Genomic DNA, 25352 nt, shown 5'->3' on the forward strand with positions numbered 1-25352 from the left:
AGCATTGTATCAAAATGACTAGTGGAGGCTAGGGCCTGGCTGCTCTGAGTTCCTGTACCACCTGCAGAGTGTCTTGAAACATCTTGTAGAGGTCAGAGTGCTGGATTCCAGGTCAGAAAAACTTGGGCTCAAGCTATGCCTCTGTATTTTTATCTTTAAAATAGAGATAATGATACCTCTACTAAATCTCTGATTTAAATAAGATTAGGTATAGAATGGGGTTTTGTAGCCTCACCTGGTGTAAATGCCATTTGACTATGTATTGACTTGATTAAAGGCATTTCGGTATCGAGTATGGGGATTGTCTTTGGAAGCTGAAGACCTGGATTTGAATCCTAATTAAATCTGAGATTCTACATGAGCTTTAGGTTTTTCATCTGTAAAATGGAACTAATCTCCAAGATGTCTATTCTTGAACCTCAGTTTCCTAAAATGGAACTAGTCTCCAAGGTTCCTTATCAGTAAATCCAATGAGGCTACTTTTACCTTAAACATGATTTCTTTGAAGGGGAAATTAGCGTATTGTGGGTCACACTAAGGTTTGACACAAGCCATGTTTGATAAGAGAGGGCAGCACTTCCAGGAGCTAGTTTCCTCCTTAAAAAAACAAAACAAAAAACCTCATTCAATGATTAAAAAAAATAAGCAGTAATTACATACAAGGTCTTGTGGGGTTGCAGACACAATGCACCCCACCTTTAAGAACTTTTTTACAAAATGTGAATGTGGAAGAAGGAATAAGATATTCAGAAGAAACAATTATAGAAGAGAATATGGAATTTTCATAGAATTAATAGTGGTCATTTCATAGATAAACCTAGAAGGTCACTTCATTTTACAAAAGGGAAAACTGAGGACCTAGGAAGGGAAGTATCTTTCTCAGAAAGGCTTGCATATCAAGACATTCAAGGCTGAGTCAATACTTGAACCTTTTCTCCTGACTTTTCTCAATACTCTTTCCAGTACACTATTCTGTTTCCTCAGTCCTGCTGAGACATTGTAAGACATCATTGGGAGGACATTTGGTTGTGGGGTAGGGAAGGGGATGGACAGGGAGGCTGTGAGAGGATCAGAGTTTTCCTCAAGCAATGATATTTCTATATAGGAGATACAATGATATCATAGAAAAATTCATAAATCTACAATTTGTTCTTTAAAAAAAATTCAGTTTTCACTATTCCTAAGATCATAGGAATAGACCACAATTTAAGATCAAAGACTGCTGAAGTGATTTGTTTTTAACACTGACCTACAGGTATTTTAGGGGGAGCAGATCAAGGTTATAGTCCACAAAGTCCAGTCCAAGGTTCGGGAAATGCTTTAAACACATCAGATCTAAGAAAATTCATTCTGTATGCACAGCTAGCTTCTCCGAAAATGTAGAAAGACAGAGTAGGGGATGAGCATTCGAGTCTTAGAAAGGTTGGCAGCCTTTGAAGCTGTATCAGGCTGCTCCCACTCATACTTTGAAGTTCAGAACTCAGAGACTTCAGGACCAGGTTCATTGTTCTGCACAGAAAGTAATTTGTTTCTTTGAACTTACAAAATATATGAGTAAAATTGTGGCATTGGTTTGATTGAACCAATTGCTTGAATATGGAAATAAGCACCAGAAATTAAAGTGGGTGCCCTTTACAGGACTGCTTTGGTAAATTTCACAAAATTGAGAACGTTTTTTGTTTTGTTTTGTTTTTTTAATGTGTCCTTGTGAGAGAGGCATTGTGGTGTAGGGAGCACAGTGGGATAGTATAAAGAGAACTAGAATTGGAGTCGAGACCTGGGTTCAAATTTGGCTGTAGTGTTTCCTACTTCTGTGATTCTGGATGAGTCATTGACCTTTTGAATGCCTTAGTTTTCCTCATCTGAAAAATGGAAAGATGGTGGGGATTACACCCAATGATTTCATGGTTTTCTTTTAGCTCTAAATCTTGTGATCTAATATGGACTAGAGTTCATACGTGATGACTCCTCTGAGCCTCAGTTTCCTCCTTATCTGCCTTGCCTCTCTCATCAAGTTTTTTTCTAAAGTACAAATGTGGGGAGGAGGAGAGAAGGAGAGACAACATACATGTCTGCTTGTCTTATAGTGGCAGGGCACTGAGCCTCCAGAGTCAAGGATCTGGGCTTAAATTCCCCTTTTGAAGTACAACATTTGTGGTTTCTGGCAAATCACTTCATCTCTGTGGGTCTCAGTTTCCCTATCTGTCAAATGAAGGTGATTGGATTACATGGCTGCTGAGACCCCTTGCAGCATCCCAGTGATGATCCTATGTCCAATTATATCACTACCAGTCTCTAACTGTATATCCTGGACTTCATTCTTTATCACTTTATTCCATCAGAGTTAGAAATCCCCGCCCCCCCCATGGCAATATTGCTGAATAATGAGTATTTCATTATGATTTTAATTTCTTAAATCTGCAGGGTTTTAGTTTGGGATGGAAGGTCAGCCCTGATTTTTTTTTTTGGAGGGGGAGCGGTTTATCCCCCCACACACACATACTCCCACTGTATGGCAGCATCCACAGAGACAGAATTTCATTCCATTTATGACCTGTAACTCTCTGCTTCTGCCCCTTTTTCTTTGTCTTGGCTGTCTGCACGTTGTGCTGGAGAGAGAATAGGGAGTTGGAAAGCGTCTTCCCATTGAGAAATTTACATAGTACAGCTGGAAGTCTTAAAAAGACTTTTGAAGGAGGTCAAATCAGATGTAAATCAAAGGCAGGGAGATGTTGGAGCTGACCTTTGGCTGACTACAAGTGCAGGGTGATTTTGGGTTTGAGGTCTGGTGTATGGGGAGATGGTACTTGTCCTCTTCTTTCTGGGGGAGTTGCTGTCCGCAAAGAGTCAATTTCCAATTCATTTCAGTTCCGTTCAGTTTGATCATCAAACATGTATGAAATGCATCCTGTGTGTAAGATTCTATGCATGGCTCTGTGGATAGAAAGACAAAAAGTCTCTGACTTATATGAGCTTATTTCTATTGGGGATACAATATATGTGCATTATATACATATATATATATATATATACATATAATAAACCATTTATAGAATGCTTTAAGTTCTTTTAAGTGTTACCTCATTTTATCTGCACATCACCCTGGGAGATAGGTAATTATTATCTTCATTTTACAAATGAGGAAACTGAGGCAAACAAAGGTTAAGCAACTTGCCCAGGGTCACACAGCTAGTAAGTCTCTAAGACTGAATTTGAACTTGAGACTTCCTGATTCCAGGTCAGGTGGGGTAGGATGGGAAAAAGAAGAATAATTTAGAGAATCAGGAAAGACCTCAAGGAGGCAGATACGGAGCCTTGAAGGGAGCTAGGAATTCCAAGAGGAAGAGGTAAGAACATCCTAGGCATAGTGGTGAGGTAGGGTGGGATGGGTTAGGGTGAGGTGGAGTGGGGTAGGGTAGAATGGGGTGGGGTGGTCAGTCTGGAAAGATAGATTGGTGCTTTAAGTGTCCAAGAAAGTTTATATTTTATCCTGGAGGCAACTTTGGAACTACTGAAGCTTTGGGGGAGGGGGGGAAGAGGATGACATGACCAGGTCTGTGCTTTAGGGGCATCAATCGCACAGCTTTGTGCATTGAAGAAGAGAGAGAAACTGGACAAATGAAGTTATTTCTGGAGGTCATGTGAGCATTGATGAAGGTCTGAACTAGGGCGGTAGTCATGTGAGTGAAGAGAAAACTTGCCCACTTATTAGATGGGGAAAAATGAGGAAGAAGGGTGAATTGTGAATAGTTCTAAGTTTTTTAAAGGCATGATTGGAAGGATGGTGATGTGGCCTTGACTGAAACAGGGAATTTAGGAAGATGAGTGAGCCTAAGGGGGGAAAACTTAATGAATTCAAATTTGGCCATGTTGAGTTGGAGATAACCACAAAGGGTGTCCAGAGATGACTTGGTATTTCAGGATGAGAACTCAAGAAAGGAGATCATTTGCACTGAGAGAACAGTTTTAATCCATGAGCTGGTGAGATCAATGACAGTAAGTTACATAGAAAAGAGGAGTTCCAGGACAGAGCCCTCAGGTTCATCCACAATCAGAGAATCAGCCATGAATCATAACTGAGAATAAAGAACACAGGCAGAACTTGCATAATTTAGATCAACTGCGGAAGTGTGGCAGAAAATCACAGTGATGTGCCTGACCCAATTTGAGAGTCCTTTGGAGGAAAAAAATGCCCTAGAAGTCCCAGGGCAGTATTCCCATATCCAGAACCTAGGTTAAAGCAGTTTTAGTTACCTCTGGTGGCCTGCCTTTTTCCACATGCCACTCTTTTAAAGACAGAAAGAAGGGCTGAATGGTTGGACAAACTGAAAGTGTAATGGGAGGTGGGGGGAGATTCCTAATGATTGTATCATGCATTATGCCTTGAAGTCTAGGATGTCAGAGGCACTGGGGAACTCACTCACAGTCATCTTTCCAGTCTCTTCATTTTACCTCAGAGAAAGGAAGTAACTTGGCCAAGGTCACAACACTAGTTAGACGTCTGTTTTAACTAGAACATAGTTTCTTGATTCCTAATCCAAATCCGAACTGGCAGACATTTATTAAATGCCTTCTGCATACAGAGTACCATGGTGGACCAGAAGTAGATATAAAGCTTAGATAACAAGTGTTCTCACCCTCAAGGAGTTTATGGTCTTTACACACATCATGTCTGTACCCTTCTAAGAATGTCTTAAAGTTTGCTGAGTAGTCTATGTTTTATCTCACTTGAAACTCACAACAATAATTCATACTTATACAGGTCTCAGAAAGCACTTTTCTCACAACCACCTTGATATGATCGGTGTCAACATTAATATCTCTCATTTTACAAGAGGAAACTGAACCCCCCAGAGTCAGAATGACTTGTCCAGTTTTTACTCATCTAATCGCTACTGAAGCTGGGACACAGACCAAGCCCAGTGTTCTTTCTTTACCGACACAGCAATCACACTCTCATTTCATTGCCCATGAAAATATAGATGCATAGTGGGTTACTTGTAGGGTAAGACAGGATTCAAAGCCACTTGGCATTGGAACCAGCTGTGCACTTTGACTGGGCTATTGACTTTTGCCAAGTAGCCAGTGTCAGCATGTCAATGGCCTCTAGGATGTGACCCAGAATGGTATTTGGACATTGTAGGGTGATTTCTGCCAGGTATCATTGATTCCCCGAATGATAGGGCCTAGGTAGCAGTAGGGTGTCATTGGTTGTCCAATGTGCTGAGGGACACTGCCTTTTTGAGTCTGTTGTGGGGAAGTGCATGGCTCTTGGGCCCAAAGGACTCATGTTTTGGTCTCTGTGGCTTAGAGAGGAGGAAGCAGACAGATGTCAATAAGACCGGAAGCTAAGCTAGGGAAATTGGTGAGGTTCCGTTCCTAACTCTTTTCCCCCACCCCCTTCTCATTCCTTTTTATTCTTTACCCTTTCCTACTCTTACTTTCTCTGTTTGTGTTCCATTTTTTCTCTTCCTTGCTAAGGTGCTGGTTGATAAAAGATCATTGGCATGATTTTTTCAAAGGGGACATGATATACAAAGAAGAGTCCTGGTCTGAGAGTTAGGAGACCTGGCTTCCAGCCCCATCTCTGCTGTTCACTAGCTGTGTGAGTCTAGTCAGGCTGCTTCTTGGTCTGGGCTTCAATTCTTTTATATCTGAAATGTTGGGCGTCCAGAGGAGGGATTAGAAATTGTATTATTACATCTGTAAGTTTCTTTTTGGACCTAATTATTTAATCTAATAATAATTTACTTTATGTAAATTACATTTTTCTCTGGAAACAATATGGTATAATGGATAGAAAGTTGGCTTTTGAATTAGGAAAAACAGAGTTCAAATCCTATCTCTGGGACTTATTGGCTGTGGGACCCTGGACAAATCTCTTAACCTCTCAGTGCCCTTGGCAATGTTCAAAATTGCAAAAGATGCTGCTCATCTGCTTTAGGAGTTTGGCGGTGAATTCACAATTCTAGCCAAAATATTTTCCTTGGAGACTTTAAATACTGAGCAAGCTTTTAAGATGCATTGAAATGGTTGAGTAGTGATACAGGTAGATGCTGGTACTGGGGAGCCTGAGGCTGGGAGACCATTTAAATGCACTAGTTTTGAACTTCTGTAAGACTACAGTCCATCTGGTGGCTATCAGTCTGGTCCCAATGTGGGGCATGGGTGGGCAAGGGTGGGTGGGATAGAATCAAACTGCTCAGAGAAGAAGCAAACTGGCCCAAGTCAGAAACAGCAGGTCAAAACTCCTGTGCCTGTCATCAGTGAAGTCAGGCCTGAAATGATGGTAGCACTTCCTTGGGCATGATAGGAAGACCAGATGCAAAAAGAATAACCCAACCAACAACAAAACAAAAGACCTCCCTCCCTCATGGAAGTGTGTCATGTGTGGAATGATAGTCAGTGGGGTGGGTATTTTGGAAAGGGGACTCCTTTGTCCTGCATTTTTGGAGTCACACTTGTGGATAGGTAATTGGGAATGATAAGAAAGGTAAGTGTATCCTAAAACTCCCTGCTACCTTTAGACCATAAGCTCCTTGAGGGCAGGGACTTTTTCCCTTTCTTTGTATTTTGAGCACTTAGCACAGTGCCTATCACTTAATGGGGAAGTCTTTATTTAAGCTAGAGATTGACTTGGGAATGAATCCTTCTGTGCTCAGGGCTGGATACCAGGCCCTGAGGCATCTCTGAGTGAGCTGGAGTCAAAAAACTGTGAGTTCACAAATATGAAAGCAATTAAAGACTCCTTTCCCCATCTAATATTGCAAGTAAGGGCTGCATTAGTGTTTTATTTTGGTCCCACCAAGAACATTTTTTTTGCTGTAACTAGCCTGCTTTCTAAGTCTTGGCACAACTTCTGGGACAGTCTTTAGCCCATAAGACAGGAGGGTGACTGATGTGCATTGCCGAGTTTCTGTGGGGCACTAATTCCCGGGATCCTGGTAAGTTTCTTAGTGTGAACACACTGTACTGAAAAAGGGTTGAGTCACATGGCTAGTGATTACACACATCACATGTGTAGAATTATCCTGACAGCATCTTTTTTTCTCTCCTATTTCTTCTTTCTGTTTCCTCTCTTGCAACAGGAAGAACAAAGAAAAAAAAAACTCATTCTGAAGAGACTTCTAAATGTAAGTATTATTTTTCTTTGACTTTTATATGACTTTTTGCAAGATTGCGACAGGGTTTTTCCTTGTTTGTTCAAAGACAAAATGATTATTTCCCACCCCTTCCCAGATGATGAAAAAATGTGCTGGTCAATGAGACAGCTGCTTGAAACTTTGTCTACACAGTGCAGAGTAGTAGGGTCTGTAGGAAATCTGGATTGTGTAGACTGCCATTGAAGGTAACTTAGACCATCTGACCCTGGCTTTCCTTCAATTCTCGGGGCAACAGTAACTACAAAGAATGATGGGTGTTAGTCTTACCATATCTTTGTCAAGTAACTTAAATACTCGATTTGCTGCACCACCTTCCTTAATGATAACATCTTTCTCCTGAGAATTACTTCCAATATTTCCTGTATATAGTTTGGTTATATAGAGTTGGTGCATGTTGAGCACAACCAGAGCAGAAATTGTCTTTGGCCTTTTTTTGTATCCCTAGCACTTGGCATGGTGTCTGGTAATATAGTAGTTACTTTACAAATGCTAGGGGCAACTAGGTGGTACAGTGAATAGATTTCCAGCCCTGGAGTTAGGAGGACCTGAGTTCAAATCTGGCCTCAGCTCCTTCCTAGTTGTGTGACCCTGGACAAGTTGCTTAATCCTATTTGCCTCAGTTTCCTTATCTGTAAAACGAGTTGGAGAAGGAAAGGGCAAACCACTCAAGTATCTTTACCATGAAAACCCCAAATGGAGGTCATGGAGAATCAGATAGGACTGAAATGATTCAACAACAATGTTAAATCTCATTGATTTGACTTGACTCTGACATTCTATGCTACAAGGTTCTGAAATTAAGTTCTGAAATTCTATGAGAATTATGAAACCTGTGGTGGATGTTCCTTGAGTTGGGAGACTGAGTCTATCCGTAATGGTGTATTTTTAGGTTTAAGTGAGAAGAGACAAAGACTATCCTTCAGACCTGTGATACGGTTCCACCTTTTCTTTAAGTGGCTGGCCTTCAATTTAATCCTAATTTGAACATTTAGCATCTGCTTTGGTCTCTCTCAACATTGACCAAACACTTAGCAAGTCCCATCAGTGGGCAACAGGGTAGAAAATATCTGGGTTGCTGTAGCCCTGGACCTCCTTGGCACAGCATCTAAGCCTGAATTCTTTTGTTGGCTTGGAAAAGGCTACTGGTGTGCTGGACAGTCTAGATTCCCCAGATCCATGCATTTGTATGTAGTGACTTCTCTCCCACCCACCCACTCACAACCTCCTCATGCTCCCAAAGAACTTGCATCCTTGTATTACAGTTATATGATATTGGAGTAGTAACTCCACTGGTTAATATGTAGCAAGAAGAAAATAGCTCAGTTGTGACAAGTGTGTTTAATATTGTGGAACTGGAATGTTGTTGGTTTCGGGTTTTAGATAAAAGAAGGCTGTGTTAACAAACCCCCTCAGCCCTTACTTCTTCAGCTTATAGTTTTGTGGAAGCCAAACAAACTAAACTATTGTTTTCTTGAGGGCATTTCTTTTCTCTCCTAAGTTAGAAGAGAGCCCAGATCCAAACAACGATTGCAGAGTATAGACATGAGAGATAGTTGGGACCTTAGAAATCACCCAATCATTAGAGATCAACAACTTTTAGACAGAAGGGACCTGAAAGAACATTTGGTCCAACACCCTCCTTTTCTAGTTGAGGAGATCGTGCCCAGAGTGGTTGTGGCTTTCCTGGTGATACGCAGGTGTTCAATGGCAAAAGAAGCATTTGAACACTTCTTACTCTAATATATCCTGTAGATTTTGAATTTGACCTCAGCCACTTACTAGATGTGTGACCCTGGAAAAGTCACCTAACTCTGTTTGCCCATTTCCCCATCGATAAAGTGAGCTGCAGAAGGAGATGGCAAACCACTACAGTATCTTTGCCAAGAAAACCCTAAATGTGGTCATGAAGAGTCAGACACAACTGAAACACCACCACCACCATCAAGGGGCAAAGATTCTGAAGAATTACAACATCTCAGGGTTGAAAGGGACCTGAGGGGCCCATCTAGTTCAGAATATACCCTTAAAAAATTTCCTATGACACACCCACACTTGTAACCATAGATTCTGGGTCATTTTCAAAAGGGGAATTCTAAACATGCTTTGAGTAAGAACAAGCAGTATGTGGATTCCTTTAAGGGGGGAAGGGAGGAGATATCATTAATGTGGCCCTGTTGTAAGACCTAGGGCATTTAGGTTTTTTAATAGTCACATGATTTTCTAGTCCTATTTGCTACCCAGAAAAACTTAACCTCCAAAACTTGGGATAATTAAGGTGAGTATCAGCTCTACAGATACAACTGACTCTAGAAGGTGATGTATTCAAGCATGAATCCCTTGGGGAGAAAAGGCATACCATTCCAATTCAACAAGTATTTATTTGTTTATTTGTATTTATTCTCTTTCAATTTGTTTTCATATATACTTGTATGAACTGTTTCAAAAGTCTAAGTGAAGTTTCAATGTGTTTGACACAAGAGTGTTTGACAGTGGCAAATGAAGCGCAAGGTGTGGAGGGATTGTAGTTGAGGAGGGAAGATAAGCTTCTTTCCCCATCTGTGAAATCTCAGGTTTGGTTTTTTTTTTTAAGTAATACATAGGAGAGGTGTAAAACAAGTGCAGAGTCTGCCTTAATTTTCTTGTCTTCTGGAAAGAAGGGACAGGGTCAGATTGGATGCATCTATAGGGAAGCAAGCTATTCCCAGAAGGTAGGTAGTTAGGAGTTTTTGTTTGTGTGTGTGTTTGTGCATGTGTACATTCATATGCGCATATGTGTCTATGCATGTGCACACACACATGTGTTGTGCATGTGTGCATTTATATCCATGTGTATGCACATGTGCATGCATGTGTATGTATATACACACGTGCATGTGGGTGTATGTATGTGCATGTGTGTGCATATATGTGTGTGCATTCATGTGTGTGCACATACATATATGTGTAGGTATATGCACACATGTGTATGTACATATATGCTTGTATATTTGTGCATGCGCACACACGTGTGTGTGTGTGTGTGTGTGTGTGTGTAAAAAGGAGAATAAGCTGAATGAAATGAGGCTTTCAAAAATTCCCCAGTCTCAGGGGTGTAATCTTCCGGAAGAGAGATGCTGCTTAGCTCTGTGAACTCCCAGAAAGGCATGAGTTTGTTCTGCTGACTGTCAGCACAGGACTTCATAGCAGCATGGGCTCCCAAACCCAGGAGCTCCTACTGTCTAAAGTGAACACACATCACATGATTTCACAATGTCCTTCTCCCATGTTTCAGGAAAAATGCCAAAGTTGCCAAATTTGGGGAGGTGCGTCATATCCTACAGTCATTATAGCTTTCCTTCCTATCTGACACCGAAGAGAAAAAGAGGAGGGGGAGAAAAGACTGAGAAACTAGAAAGAACCTCAGTCCAGTCCCTTCATTTTCCACATGAGGAAACTGAGGCCCAGGAAATGAAAGCGACATGCCCAGAGTCAAGCAGCTAGTAAGAGGCGGAGCCAGGGTTCACATCCATAGCCTACTCTACTTCTTATTCTACATTTAGTGTTCTTGAAAGAGTATTCTTTAGGTGATAGTGCTGAGGTGGAACCACTTATGAGGGGTCATCTTAGCAGATCAATTTAACAAACATTTATTAAGTTCCTATTGTATGCTAGGTCCTGGGGAAGAACATAGAACAACATAGTCCCTGCCCTGAAAGAGTTAATCATGTACTGGGAGTGTATGTAGGATGAACACAAGCACATATAATGAAAAGTAGAATGTAATAAGCCAAAACAAAACAAGAATCCAGACAAGTTGTTAAAGAAACATAAGGGAGAGATTGCTTTTAGCTGGAAGGGTCTGGGAAGGTCTCATGGAAGTGGTGGCTCTTGAGGTAGGTCTTGAAGGGAGATTTCAACAGGTGCGAAATAATATAAGATTATATAAGATAACTGTTACTTCTACAGTGAATTATTTTCCATTTGTGCCAAACCCTCCCATGATGAAACAACCTCCTCCCATCCTAAATGAGAAAAGGTCATAAGTTGTGGTTGGCTAATGGATTTATCATTGGCTCTTGGAAGGGTTAAGCTTGTGAGTATTCATACCTATTTTTCAAGAAGCAAACTAGAGTTCATTAACTTCTACTTGGTTCTGACTGATTCCTTCACTTGGGTGAAGTATAGTGTAGGATGCTGAGTGGTATCATGGAAAAAGTACCAGATTTGCAATAAAATAAGACTTCGGCTCTTATCTTGGCTTTGCTGTTCACTAGCTGTGTGACCTTGGGTAAATCACTTCTCTCTGGACTTCTATTTCCTCCTATAAAATGAAGAAGTAGAACTGTTTGATCTCATAGGTCCCTTTGAACTTTAAATCCTAAGGATTTATAGTCTCTATTAGCCTACTATGTCATCTTGAGTGAATTTCTTGTCTTTTGGAAACCTCATGTTATTTAGTTTAAAAAATTATAGGATCAGATTAGATAACCTCATAAGACTTTATTGCAGTTATAAAGTTTTAGGGCTATGTAGTTACCTTAGGTTTTTTTTTAAATTGAACTTAAACTGAAGTAAGGGGTGGAGTGGATGCAGAAACTGATTCCTTGATATAGGGGCTTCGCTTGGCTTACCTTTTGGGGCTAAAATGCATGCTAGTATCTACCTGGTTTCAAGCATCTATCATCTCTGTAAACCAAGTCATCCAGATACTACAATGATCATTTGATGACTAGGTCTTAGAACCCAAAGCAGGGACTATCTGAGCACCTTCTAAGGGTCGAGCAACTCTTGTAAGCGCTGGGGATACAAGAAAAGAATCCTCACCCACACGGGGCATGAATTCAGTGCTAGAGAGCTAATCCCCTTGGGTTTTACTCCAGTGAGCTATTAAATACTGAGAGTTTTCCAGCTGTAAAAGCCCACCTTCAATCTTGCTTATGAGTTCCAAAGTATCTTACCTTCCAAGAGACGCTATTATTATGATGATTACCAGGAACAACCTAATATGAGCTAAAACGTCTCTTGGGTTTTAGATAACTAGTATTAGGTCATTTCTGTGAATTCATTTATTATCCTCTTACAGTGATCACAATAAGAGCTTCTTGGTTAGTTTTCCTTCAGTGGCTGAACTCTGAACAACTTTCCTACTGTGCCTTTAGTCTCTCTCCCTCTCCTGCTCTGCCTTCTCTCCTTCCATACTCTCTCCCTCTTCTTCTCTGTCCCTCCCCCTTCTCCTTCTCTCTCTTTCTCTCACTCTCTCTTCTTTTCTCTCTCTTCTTCTTTCTCTCTCTTTCTCTCTCTCCTTATCTCTATCTTCAAAACACTGCTTCTTGTCCTCCCTTTTGATCAGTGCCTGCTCTCCCCTTCATCTATGTGAGTACCTCAACTATGTAATCCTGGTTCCCTTTGACCTTTTCCCCTACTGATTAATTTACCCATCTCAGTTTCTCCTCTACCTTGTGCCCTCTTGGCTTTGGATCTCCTTCCTTATCTTTGCTATTTTCCTCCTTCCTGTTCTTGCCCTCTTGCTTCCCTGAGAGAAACAGGTTCCGAAGACCAGGTCTGATCAGAATCTCTTGTCTCCTGATTTCTCTCTGGAATTCCTAGAAGTACTAAAGGTCAGCAATTCCTCAGGAGCATGTCAGACTGTGAGCTTCTGTTAAGTTGGCTGCTTCCTGGGTCTTCTGTGGATCACTGGGGTACCACCTCATGGCCCCTATTGTCTGTAGCTATGCTACTGATTTTCTAGTTAGATGTATTATTTATTAGCATCTGATCTTTTATTGTTGCCTGCAGTCCGTATTTTGTGCCTTGACAAAAGACAGCCTATTGGCGGTCTTTCTGTGCATGTCTATATTCTCCTCTATTGCCTGGGTTGCACATTAGTGACCAGGAGATAGGTGGGAGCTGTGGAGCATATCAGTTTTCCTAGTAATTGTTGTGAGTCTTTTATCCAGGTTCAAATCTTGGCTCTGTCAAGAGCTGCTTGACTTAAGTGAATTTTCCCTAAAATGGATGCCTTTGAAGACCTAGTCTTGAATCCTGGCTTTGACACTTATTAAGTGTATGTCCTTAGGGCAAGCAAACCCTTTCTTGAAGCCTCTGTGTTTTCAATTGTGAAATGGGAATAATACCCACACACACCCCATCTCATAGGGTTTGTCGTGACACTCATATGAAACAAAGTATGTTAAGCACATTGTAAATCATCGAGGATTCTATAAATGGGTGAAAATCTTTCTAAGTCTGGCCCTAGAGCAACAGAGTGGTCCCATGAGGCTAGACTTGGTAGGAAATGGGATCTGGAATGATTCCCTGGTGGAACTCCTTGGACTGAAGTCAAAACCTGATGCACTTAACCTTTTTTCCTTGTTTTGATTCTTCATCCCTTCATCTGCACCCATGCATCTCATGACTTGTCTTTAGGGTTGCTATGGTGACTAAAAAAGGTGGGACTCTGATCTCTTCCTGAGGTGTGGGGTGTGTGGGTCCTCTCCCATGCAAAAGTTCCTCCTTCCTGAGGGAGGACTCAGTGCTTCCCTGTCCTCCATCACTGTTTGACCATCTGCCCAAAAAGACCTACTTCTTAATGCCTGTGAATAAAAAGCATCCTGTGTGTGTAATGCATTTTTACTATTTTTTTTGAAGAATGCACATCATTTAAAAGCCCTCTGGCAGACTCCAAACAGTTAATGATAAACAAATAATTTTCATCTATCTAAGTGACCTGCAGCTGTAAAATGCTGTCCTAATGACTCGGTGAAGTAGGCAGTGAAAGTCATTCTCTCCATCTTCATAGCTTAAGAAACTGAGGGAAATGACTTGCCTAAGGTCACACTATGTTGGGGCCAAGCTTAGTGGAAAGACTGCTGACTGAGAGAAGAAGACATATCTTCAAATCTTGTCTTAGATATTTAATAACTGTGTGAACTTAGTGAAGTCAGTTAAGCACTCTGGGCCTCAGTTTCCCCTGATGTAAAATGAAGTAAATGGACTAAAAACTTTTTAACCTGGGGTCCCTAAGCATTCTCTCTCTTCTCCTTCCTTCCTCCTTCCAGTAAGTGGCAATATCATTGGTTTCCTTTGTATTCCTCCATGTTTGGTTTTATACATTTAAAAACATAATTCTGAACATAATCCACAGGCTTCCTTGGACACTGACAAAGGAGTGTATGGCAAAAATAAGGCTCCGAATCCCTGGACTAGACATTCTCTGGGGTCTCTTCCAACTCTAGAGATAAGACTCTAGGGATCCTGCCTGCTTTTCTTACCACAACACACCACTCCACACCACACCACACCAGACCCCACAGTCTCCTTAACTGAAACGTGCCATCGTCTTGTGATACCACTGTTGATCATAGCATGGACTTCAGTGAATGTCTAGAGAACAATATATGTTGGCAGGAATTTTAGGTACTGGGGAGTCTGGTTCTAAATGCTAGTGTGAAGGTGGCTTCCCCTAGTGGGTCTCTTGACCCCATACCAGGGATTCCCCACAAGCCTTTGGTAAGTTAGCATCTTCTGGTTTTTTTCATGAAGTCAAGAATATTCATGAATGGAGAGTAGGGTGGGGAGCATTTATATATACCTGTGCCAGGAGCCACTATGTAAGTGTTTTACACCTTAATAATTTTAATTATTTATTTAATACATACCACCAAATATTTATTATATATTTGTTTATATATGAATATAAATAAATATATATACTTATATTCATATGAAATTTATATAATATAAACAGTTATATTATTTCTATTTAAACAATAAATATTTAATAATAATATCTTGATAATAACACAATAGTAACGACAATATTTAAGCAGTGCTTTAAATTCTGCACTTTACAGATTTTATCTCATTTATCCTCACAACAACCTGGGAAGTAGGTGCTATTATTATCCCCATTTTACAGATGAGGAAACTGGTCAAACAGGTTAAATGACTTGCTCAGGACCACACAGCTTTAAATGTCTGAGGCCAGATTGGAACTCAGTCCTTGCTGACTCTAGCCTCAGAGCTCTATTCACTGTATCACCTGGCTGTCAGATATCACTCATATTTTCTATGTGTATAAATATGTAAATGTGTTTCAGAAAAAAATCATTTTAAAAAATGTATATGCTGGCAAAAAATATCCTGTGTTTCTTGAACTTTGTAATTGTATTCCCCCTTATGCTTACTACTAAAGCTCTGGATAATATTGATAACTGTACAACGATTCCCCCGATTTGGGGATGAGGGTACATGGTGGTGCAATGGAAGATGGGATTCAGGGAAGGAGGCCCCAAATCTTGGCTCTATCATGAAAAAGTTAGCAAGTGGCTTTGAGCTGGTCACATCTATCTTGGGATCCTCAGTTTTCTCCTTTGGAAAAGAAGGAGGTGAATTAGACCAGGGGTTCTTAATGTGGGAGGTCTATGACTTTTTCTTATTTTTTGACAACTGTATTTGAAAGTAATTGATTTCTTTTGTAATCGAATCTATTTTATGCATTTATAAATGTTCTTCTGAGAAGGGGTTAGAGTTAGGGTTAGGGTTCCTGAAACTTCACCAGCCTGCTGAAAGGGTCCACAAAATGACAAAATTTAATTCCCCCTGGGAAGAATCTTTCCAGTCCTGCCATCTGAGATTTTTCTGAAGTGAGCTTAGCAAGGTAAAAAGCTGTGGTGGTGAAGGTCTTGAACCCTTTCTTGAGACTGACCCTTCCTGACCAGAATTGGCTGTTGGCCTCAATCAGCAGCCTCTATTTATTGAGGGTCTGCTCTTGTGCGTGTATGGCCTTATGTCAGTCTGTGATTTGGGGAATTTGGATCATTTGGCCTCTGCCTATTTGAGAGCTGACAGACTAAAAGAGGAAAGGATTTCAGTTTCTAATCGACAAGCATTGATTACACTTCTACTATGTACAAGGCGCTGTCCTCAGTGCTGGCGAAGAGGTTGGGAAATGAGTGGAGAATACTAGAGATATTTTAAGGCAGTGTGTGATGGACAGACAAGAAGACCTATGAGATTTTATAGAAAGGAGAGAGACTACTGCTTAGGTGTGCTTCAATAGGTCTTTATGGCAGAGAGCATCTTTGCTTAAATTAATGTAGGGATTTTTCCTTCCCTAAACTATACTTTTCCTTAAGCAAAGTCTGGCTGAAACATTTGAACCTCAAACCCCATTTCCTTACCTGGAAAATTGATAAGTCAGTGGTCACTCACCAGTTAAGTCCCTCTTTCCACCATGTTTCTTTCTTCCCCGTTTTGGAGAAGGAAAATTCATTCATGAACTTATACCCTTTTCTGTTTTGCTTATGCACTTTATTGCAGTGCCCTAAGAGGGCTTGGGCTCCTTAGGGATTGAGTTGCGATGGCTCTTGGAAGTTGTGCCCACAAATATCAGATGCCTCCTGATTACATTGGAGGAATCTATCAGAATGCTAAGGGTAAGAGATAAATAAAGTAGAAGGGATTTCCATGTGCCTGGTACCCTTTGAGGGAGGTGTGAGTAGTCAACACATCCCTTGGCCACAGAGTTCTAGGAGTCTGTGGGAATTGTGGAGGTCTGGATCTCTCAAACACCTATAACTAAGAATATGCATAGCTGTGACATAAGCCCTAGAGGGTAGAGTAGTGGGCATTGAAAGTAAAGAGGAGAGTCCAATCTTGAATCCAATTGTGTGCTGGTAGAGGGGGCACCCTGACCTTTGCTTCATCTGGGTTGGGGAAAAGCAAAGTGGTCCCAGAGTGCAGTGGGGGATACAGCTGACTCTGGGGAGAAATGGTTAGTTCATTCAGCAGTAGAGAAATACCTGGTGAAGCGGAGGTTGAGCAGCAGTTGGAGTACCCCAGGAAGAAGTGGAAACCAAGGTTGTAAAGAATGTGGGTAGCTAACCTAAGGTTACACACAACTAGTTGGTGTCAAAGCTAGAAGGATCCAGTTCTTCTAACTCCTGTCCTAGTATTCTTATCACTCTCTGTTGCCTTGTGTTGGGTAACCTTTTGGATTACATCAATGCTGGTTCTTAGGATCAGTTCTGAGTCACTTTAGAACTTACACCAATAAATGACTTCACTTTATCTTCTCTGAGAAGACAGGAGGGAGTAAGCCTTGTGAGGTCCTGGAAAGGGCCCTGGATTTCAAATAGGAGGATCTGGTTCAGGGTCTTTCCCTACCTAAGTGATAAGTGTCCCTTTTTGGGGCCTCCTTTACCCCATCTGTGAAATGAGGTGATTAGACATAGTGACTTCTGAGGTTCCTTCCAGCCTTAATCCATGATCCTTGGGTAAGAGATATCTTCCAAGAGTGAATTGTGCTTGGTTAACACCACTGATCACAGATGTTCAGTGAGGTCTTTAACATTTAAATTAACAGTCAAATAAACAGGGAAGAACTCCTTAGAAAGTCAGAGACAGGTCTATGCTTGAACAGATCCTTTGTTGTTCATAGATAGATGCTAAATTTGGACCCAAATGCTCTTTATCTCAAAACCTTTCTCTGAATTTTCTGTTGCTTCCTGGTGCTGTCAATTCTTCCAGCCTGCTTGTTTCCAATGCAACAGAAAAAAAAACCCTGGATTAGCTACTGTTTTGAACAAGTTTATTAGTCATCTCAGCAAGCAGATGGTCCGACCAGGACACAGCTGATCTCTGGGGATGGTTTTGTGGAGTGTGGAGTTGGGATGGGGGCTTCCATTCTTAGAGTTCTGCTGTAAGGGAAGGATTCTTATTAGTTGGATCTTTAAGCATTTGGAAAGTTTTAAAAAGTTTTTCAGTCTTTAAAGTCATAATGGTTTGGAGATCCCTCCCTGGGGTGCTTCATCCCAAAGGGGATTTTTTAAAAATACCCCTGAGCATCTGAGAGTTGAGAATTAAACGACCTCTTTCCTGACCACAAGAACTTAAGCTATATTTATGCTCTTGCTCCCCTGAAAGGAAGGATGTGTTCTGTGAGGCCCCTAAATGGCATTGTGGATTTGGCCTCTATCAGCCTTAGCTTCCTCATCTGTAAAATGGGCACAATAGTAGCACCTACCTCACAGGATTGTTTTGAAGATAAGCTAGTCAATAAGCACATTTTTAAAGGATTCACTATGTACAAGGAAATGCTGAGGATACAAGGAAAGGCAAAAGCACAGTTCCTTTCATCAAGTGGCTCCTATTTCTAATAGATCAAATAAGATGATCTGTGTAAAGCACTTTATAAATTTCAATTTACGTTCAGTTCAATAATATATCATTCTATAGGTAGCTAATGATCCGCCTGGGGGAAACTTAAGTCCTAAAGAGGAACTCACCTTTCTGGGGGGATTCAGGGAGTTTGAAGAAAGTACTCTCTAGATCGGCTTCTGCTCAGGACTGAAGGAAGCATGGGAACTAAGCAACCACTCAAAACAGTTGGAAAATTCTAGAAGGAGGCTAAATGATAGCTGTACAGCATTTTTTCAAGAAAAGAGGACTTGTGTTCACTGCAGCCTTGCTGACTTTGTGACCTTGGATCAATCACTTAACCTCTCTAGTTCTCATTTTCCATGTCTGCAAAAAAATCTAGTTGTTGGACTTGATGCTCTCTCAAGTATACCTCCCAGCTCTAAACCTGTGAATCTGAGAGAAAAGCTGTCCTAATGTGACTTCAGTCTCTTTGTAAAGACTCACCTGGAGAATAACTGAAATGTTGAGGATGGAGGAAAGGGAACAGTACATCCATTTTGCAAAGTCTTTACTAAAAAGCATTCTGTAAGCTTTAAAAGTTCCATGTACTTTGTATTTGATTAATTTTGTAAATAATGTATGTCTGCTGTATGGGAAGAATTCTTTTTAGTTGGATCTTTAAGCATTTGGAAAGTTTTAAAAAGTTTTCCAGTCTTTAAAATCATAATGGTTTGGAGATCCATTCTGAATGTATATCCTCCCCTTAGGGAGGAGCAAGTTCCTTGAGGGCCAAGTCGATTTCATTTATATCTTTGCATTTTCAACACCTCACAAATTGAAGATACTTAACTAAAAATTTGTTGACATTTATTTGGTTAAACAAATGTCAACCAACGTCATTGCTATTATTATTAGACAGGAAATAGGACTCATAAAGAAATCGTTAACCTGGTATTTGAGCTATCTGAATAGCTAATAAGAAAAGTCTGGCTAAGGTAGAAATTGTGACAATGAATGCCCTCCCTATTTCCCCCTCCCCAGAATGATAGAAAAAAAATTACAGATTTGGTAGCCATTTATAGTAACGGCCTAAATCTTGTTTGTCTCTTTTGTCCATAAGGAGTGAAAGAATTTTGAGATTGCCAGAGAGAGCTCCTTATGACAACATGTGATGCAGACAAGTAATCTGATTATTTTCTGGGCTTCAGAGAGACTTGTCACTTTATTGAAAGGTCACAGGAAGAGGGAAGAAAGTGACCCTGGGACTAAATCTCACCGTGAGAGATAAGTCAAAGAGTCACTTTTTCACTCATAGATAGGCAGCTTTGAAGTCCCAGTTAAGAGGGGGCAGATATTCTAGGTCAACATCCCTTTAAAAATTTATGCAGCTGAGAATAAGTACCTGAAGTAAACTGTTCATTGCTTGTAAAGATTTTTTTTTGAGGCAATCGGCGTTAAGTGACTTGCCCAGGATCTTGCAAGCTTGTAAGTGAAACTGGATTTGAACTCAAGTCCTTCTGACTTCAGGTCTGGTACTCTATCCACTGTATCACCTGGATGCCCTGAAGATTTTTTTTAAAGGTTATAAAATGATCCAGGTCATTTTAAAGGTCATAAAAATGTAGGGATAGTGGAATAAGTAGGCTGGATGTGTGTAGAGGCAAGAGGACCCAAGTTCAAATCCCATTTTAGATACTTATTAAAACCACTTAACCTCTGTTTGCTTCAGTTTCCTCATCTGTATAATGTGTAAAATAATAATACCCACCTCCCAGAGTTGTTGTGAGGATTAGATGAGATTATATCTGGCAAGTATTTAGCATAGTACCTTATACACAAGAGGGCTCTACATGAATGTTAGTTATGGTTGTTATTAATATTATTAGCTCCAAGATCCCTTCCTTCTCTAAATTCTATAATCTTATGGTTACAATCAAGTGGTCAGTCATATCTTGCCTATTATCTGGGGAGCCATAAACAAGGCCTTTTCATTAATCTGTGTTGCAGAATACAGAAAGATCCCAGGAGGGGAAGGCAGTCATTCTAGACCCGAGTCATGCCAGAAGTCTGTTCTCTGACCTTGGAAAAGTCACTTCCAATCTCTTAGCCTCAGTTTCCCTCTTGATTCTCCAAGGTTCTTCCAGTTCTCATGAGTATCCAAGTACATATTGTAATCGGATTTAGGATAAAAAGATGTTGCCTGTGAGAAGCTACGTTCTGACAGATAGAAGAGGTGATTTTTTCATAAGCATCTCAAAACCAGCTCTCAGCTGGGCTGGCTTCTGCTTATAAGCAGATTCAAATGTTTACATGTAGATGGAGTTTTGAAAGTCATGGAAAACAGTTTTGTTCTCAGTATCAAGTGTAAACTCCTGACTGCTTTGAAAGGCCTTCCAGGGTCTCACCTCTCGTTTTCTCTCTAACCGTTTTTTCCTCTCTGCTCCTCAAAAGCAGTTTCCGGGCCCAGCCTTTCCCTTTAATAATCAGTCTTCACTTTCCTCCTCATTGTCCTGGGTGTCTTCACTCTCTGTATGTCTCCCCATCCAGGATGAAGTCTCAAGATTCAGTTCAAGTCTTGTCTCTTCCATGGAAGGCTTTTGCAATGAGATGAGCCCCAAGGACTTCAATTCAAATCTGAGCCCTGTTCTTTGACTGGGGTGGGGGAGACAAATCATTTTCTCGCTGATAAAATTCTATATACAATAAAGGATCCTATATACATCACTTAATATCACTCAGGTAAATAAGTAACAGAATTTGAACCCAGAACCTTAGTATCAAGCCTAACCTTACTTTCCAAACTACTGGTGTCAGCCAGCATTTCTGCCCATACCAACCCAAAGGTTATTTTTAGACTGGCCCGTCTCCCTGTGATGTTCTATATACAATAAAGGATTCTATATACAATAGCTAAACCATTCTAGCCTTCACTAATTTCCCTCACTGTCTCCTGAGTGCCTTAGCCTCTACCATCAATTTAATTTAATTTCTTATCAGGATCATAGGTTCAGCCTTGGAAAGGACCATAGAAATTCATTTTCTACATGAAGAAAAAAGTAAAGCTTCAAGAGGCTCAGAGATCTGGCCAAGCTCACACAGGGGCATTAATGTTTTCAAGGACCTGTAATGTCTCTACTTTTCAACAATGTGAGTCTTGTCTTCCAGTCCAGAAGTGCTGATGGCAGGGACCATTGATCTTTTCCTTCTTCTGTATCATCCACAGCCTGGACCTGAGATTCTATAAGCAATTTCCCCTGAAAACCCAGCCATTATTTTACCTATGTAGATGAAGTCTCTATCACTCCTGGCCCTGTCTAAATCACTTAGGACCAATTCCCAGTTAGTGAGGGTTCTCCAGGACACCCAGTATCCAGCTCCTTTTATACACAGAAGAGTCACACACACCTCATAAAATTCTATTAATAAGGTGCATTATGATTTCATGGTTTGAACTGTTTTTAGGTTTAGAGCTGAGCCTCACATACTCCTTATGCCCTGTGGCTTGGGGTAAAGTTCCTTGATACCTACTCCTTAGTTTCTCTATCTTTTAACTATGGATAACCTTGAAATAACTTGGAGATCAGTACCCTTAATGAATAACACTCTTGGCTTCCTATGGAACTGACCTCTGACCCCTGTGAAATCATAAGCCTCAGCATTACCTGGGAAACCACAACTTGTGCTCTTAAGTGATTCTATGGGGAGACATTTTTTCCCCCTTCTCCCTAAGTTCACTTTTTCTCTGGGTCTAATAAAATCAGGCTTCCAACTCTTGTTGATGTCTGCTTTGGGAATTAATTTTCCCGTCAGTTGATTAAAGTTAAGGAGGCATTCTGAGACCCTCCCCCAAGAAAACTGAGTCTCCCTAGACTCAAACTTTGGAAAGCTCATGCCATGTATGTTTCACATTTTGCCTCTCCAAAGTTAACCCCTCTGCTAGACAGAGCCCCGAGGAAGCTCTGAGTTAAGGAAAGGTGAGTCATTGGGAAGTAATTGGTTCATTCCTTGAGTGCAGTGAAGACAGGGCTAGTGTCAAGCTGTGTTGAGTTTTTGATTAAGAAATTCCCTGGAATCTGCTGGTTTGTGCTTCACTACCTCCAGGAGGGCATTCCAAAGGAAGGGAGATTGGTGAGTGAGCACCAACATGTTAGTAATTCAAGATTGTTGTCTTGATTGGAAGGGAGAGGAAATGGCAGGAAGAATGGAAGTGAAAGAAACAAGGAAGTCCATTATAGGTAGGTGGTTCTAGGCTGGTGAATTTCAAGAGAGGGGGTCTAACAGTTTTTCAGATTGGGTGCTTTTTTTCTATGAGGGCAGGGAGACGGGCCAGTCTAAAAATAACCTTTGGGTTGGTATGGGCAGAAATGCTGGCTGACACCAGTAGTTTGGAAAGTAAGGTTAGGCTTGATACTAAGGTTCTGGGTTCAAATTCTGTTACTTATTTACCTGAGTGATGTTAAGTAACTTCTCTGATTTGGTCCAGTTTCTTAAGCTACAAAACAAGGGGATTGGAGTAGATAGGGGATCTAAGGTTCTCCCTTTTCTTTCTTCTTGAAGCCTAACAGTATTTGTGAGGGAAACATACTCAACTAGGAGTCAGAGGTCCTAGGTTCTAGTTAGTAGAAGGTGAAAAGGAGTCTAGTAAAGGTGGCTGGGGGAGGAGTGTCTCCCATCTCTAAATCTAGTGCTTTTAAGTCTCATTCACAGTCTTGGCTTTTAAAGACACCATGATGTAAGGCATTAGAGTACTGAACTTGGGAGTCAGAAAGACTAAGTCTGAATGCTACTTTAGACACTCAGTACCTGTGTGATGCTGGGCCTCAGTTTCCTCATCTGTAAAATAAGGGGAATGGAATTGATGACCTTCAATTTCTTTTCTAGCTCTCAATTGATCATCTCATTGTTGCTTGTTAGACTTTTGCTACTAAATTATGCTATTTTTCTGAGACCCAGCTGTGTGATCTTGGACCAGTCACTTGGTGGGGGTGGGGGGGAAGGGGGAGAGGCTCTTTGTGGTCTGTCAAATGAGATTCCAGAAGGATGCGGGCAGAATGAGGAATCCCTTGTCCCTTTAAGGAGCATGAGACTCACCATTTCCGTGTAATGACTGGGGACTGGGGATTGGGAAAGAGGAGACTCCTCATTCTAGTCCCAAATCTCCAAATATTTTTCTTCATGTTTTACTATGCCCTGTACCAAGCAGAAGACAGGAAAGAATATAGCCAAGAGAGCAGCATGATTTAGTGGAGAGTGTTCCATTTCTGGCCAGAGGACCTGGGTTCAGATCTCAGCTCTGTGTGCCCTCAGACAAAACATCTAACTTATTCAGGCTTCAGTTTCTTCATATGTCAACTGGAGCAATCAGATTGAATGATCCCTAAGATCTCTTGTAGCTTTGAAATGAGAATAAATGAATTTGACTTCTACCAGGCAAATCATTTAATCTCTCTTAGCTCAGTTTCCTCATCTGTAAAGTAGGTACAGAAGAGCCCTTCTGTCTCACAGAGCTGTTTGGAGGATCACGTCTCATAATGTTCATAAAGTACTTTAGAGACCTTAAAAGTTCATATGCAAATGTTAGCTACTAATTTGTTGTCAGCATTGAATTCTTATCATCTTTGGTGATGATTATCCTGTTACTGATGACCAAGAATTCGCATTTGTGTAGAGGTTTGCAAGGTGCATTCCTTGTAACGATTGTGAGGCAGGACAAGTGTTGTTATGGTCTGTTTTTACAGATGAGGCAAGTCATTTCTAGCCTCAGGTTTCTCATCTGTGTAATGGGGACAATTTGATTAAATAATCTCTAAATTCCCTTCTTTAGGGTAGTTAGTGGGTAGATAGCTGCTCTTGATCAGGAAGCCCTGGGTTTTAGACTTGTTTCTGATATATGTATGACCCTGGGTCAGTCAGTTACCTAATGCCCCATCTAACTTTCTCAGACCTTAATAACTTGCTGAGCAATTATTGATCTGCATTGGTAGAGGAAGCTACTACACTGGGAATCCCCTGTATCAATGCAATGACAGAACAGATTACCTCACACCCACCCACACTAAATGGTCTTTCTATGTACAGCCATAATAGCTACCATTTTTTTTAGTACCTACAATGTGTCAGGCACTGCTCAGGTCTTCTGATGCCAAGACCCAGTATTTATCCACTGTGCCATCTAGCTTCTGGTTGGAGTTCATTAATTTTTCTTGAGGCAGCTAGGTGGCACAGTGCATAGACCAGTGAGCCTGGAATCAAGGAAGACCTGAATTCAAATCTGTCTTCTGCCACTGCCTAGCTGTGTGACCCTGGGCAATTCATTTAACCTCTGTCTGCCTCAGTTTCTCAACTGTAAAATGGGAAAAAAACCCAGCACCTCCATCCCAGGGTTGTTTTGTGAATTAATGAGATAATATAAACAAAGTAGATACAGTAGAAATGCTTATTTCCTTTTCTTTCCCTCCTTTCCCCCTATCTCCCCCAACCTCCTTTGGATTTTAAGTTGGGAAGAATTTTTTTCTGCTGTGATACTTTGGTTCTGTGGGGTGGAGGCTTTGGAGTTTCTCTGGGTCTTATACTGAATAAAACTCATAGGGTTTCCACCTGGAATTTACCTGTGTATAACTTATGCAGCAATCACATTGGGAAAAGTCACTGAGATATAATTGTCTCCTGTGGGGTCAAAGGACTGTAGGGCTTCTGAATGAGTTGTTTATTCCCAATGAGGTGTCTTAGTCACACACTACACACACACACACACACCCACACACACACACACACACACACACACACACACACACACCCACACACACACACCTGGCAAAACACTCCCACGTTTAAGTCATTGAGGTACCAGGCAAGAGGAACTTGAGGAAAATTCCATTCAGAAGAGCCTCTCCCTGATGTTTGGTTCCACATGTCAGTGTCTGGAGTGAAAAAATATCTGGGATGATGTTGGCAACTGTGGTGCCAGTCTGCCCCATTTGTTAATCAGGGCAGTGTTTAAACCCAAATCCATTTTTCTTCTTCAAAGTTTTGGCCTTGGCAGAGTTTTGTAATTTGCCTCTCCACTCC

The 25352-nt window shown here is 41.0% G+C and overlaps 1 protein-coding gene and 1 long non-coding RNA gene across 3 annotated transcripts in view; one reads left to right on the forward strand and one right to left on the reverse strand.

The window, feature by feature from the left end:
* SLC6A6 (solute carrier family 6 member 6) overlaps window positions 1-25352 on the forward strand; it is a 137937-nt gene that overhangs the window by 9251 nt on the left and 103334 nt on the right. For both annotated transcript variants that reach the window (XM_072598376.1, XM_072598377.1), the window contains exon 2: window positions 7089-7133. The gene's annotated coding sequence lies outside the window, so the exon portion shown is untranslated. The remainder of the gene's footprint in view (window positions 1-7088; window positions 7134-25352) is intronic.
* Window positions 17686-21881, reverse strand: LOC140497440 (uncharacterized). The gene is made up of 3 exons (XR_011964688.1): window positions 21563-21881; window positions 20690-20936; window positions 17686-17842 (listed from the first exon to the last, which is right to left on the reverse strand). It is a non-coding gene; the product is annotated as an uncharacterized lncRNA (long non-coding RNA).

Source organism: Notamacropus eugenii, chromosome 3 (genome assembly GCF_028372415.1).
Source record: "Notamacropus eugenii isolate mMacEug1 chromosome 3, mMacEug1.pri_v2, whole genome shotgun sequence".
NCBI classification, from domain to species: Eukaryota; Metazoa; Chordata; class Mammalia; order Diprotodontia; family Macropodidae; genus Notamacropus; species Notamacropus eugenii.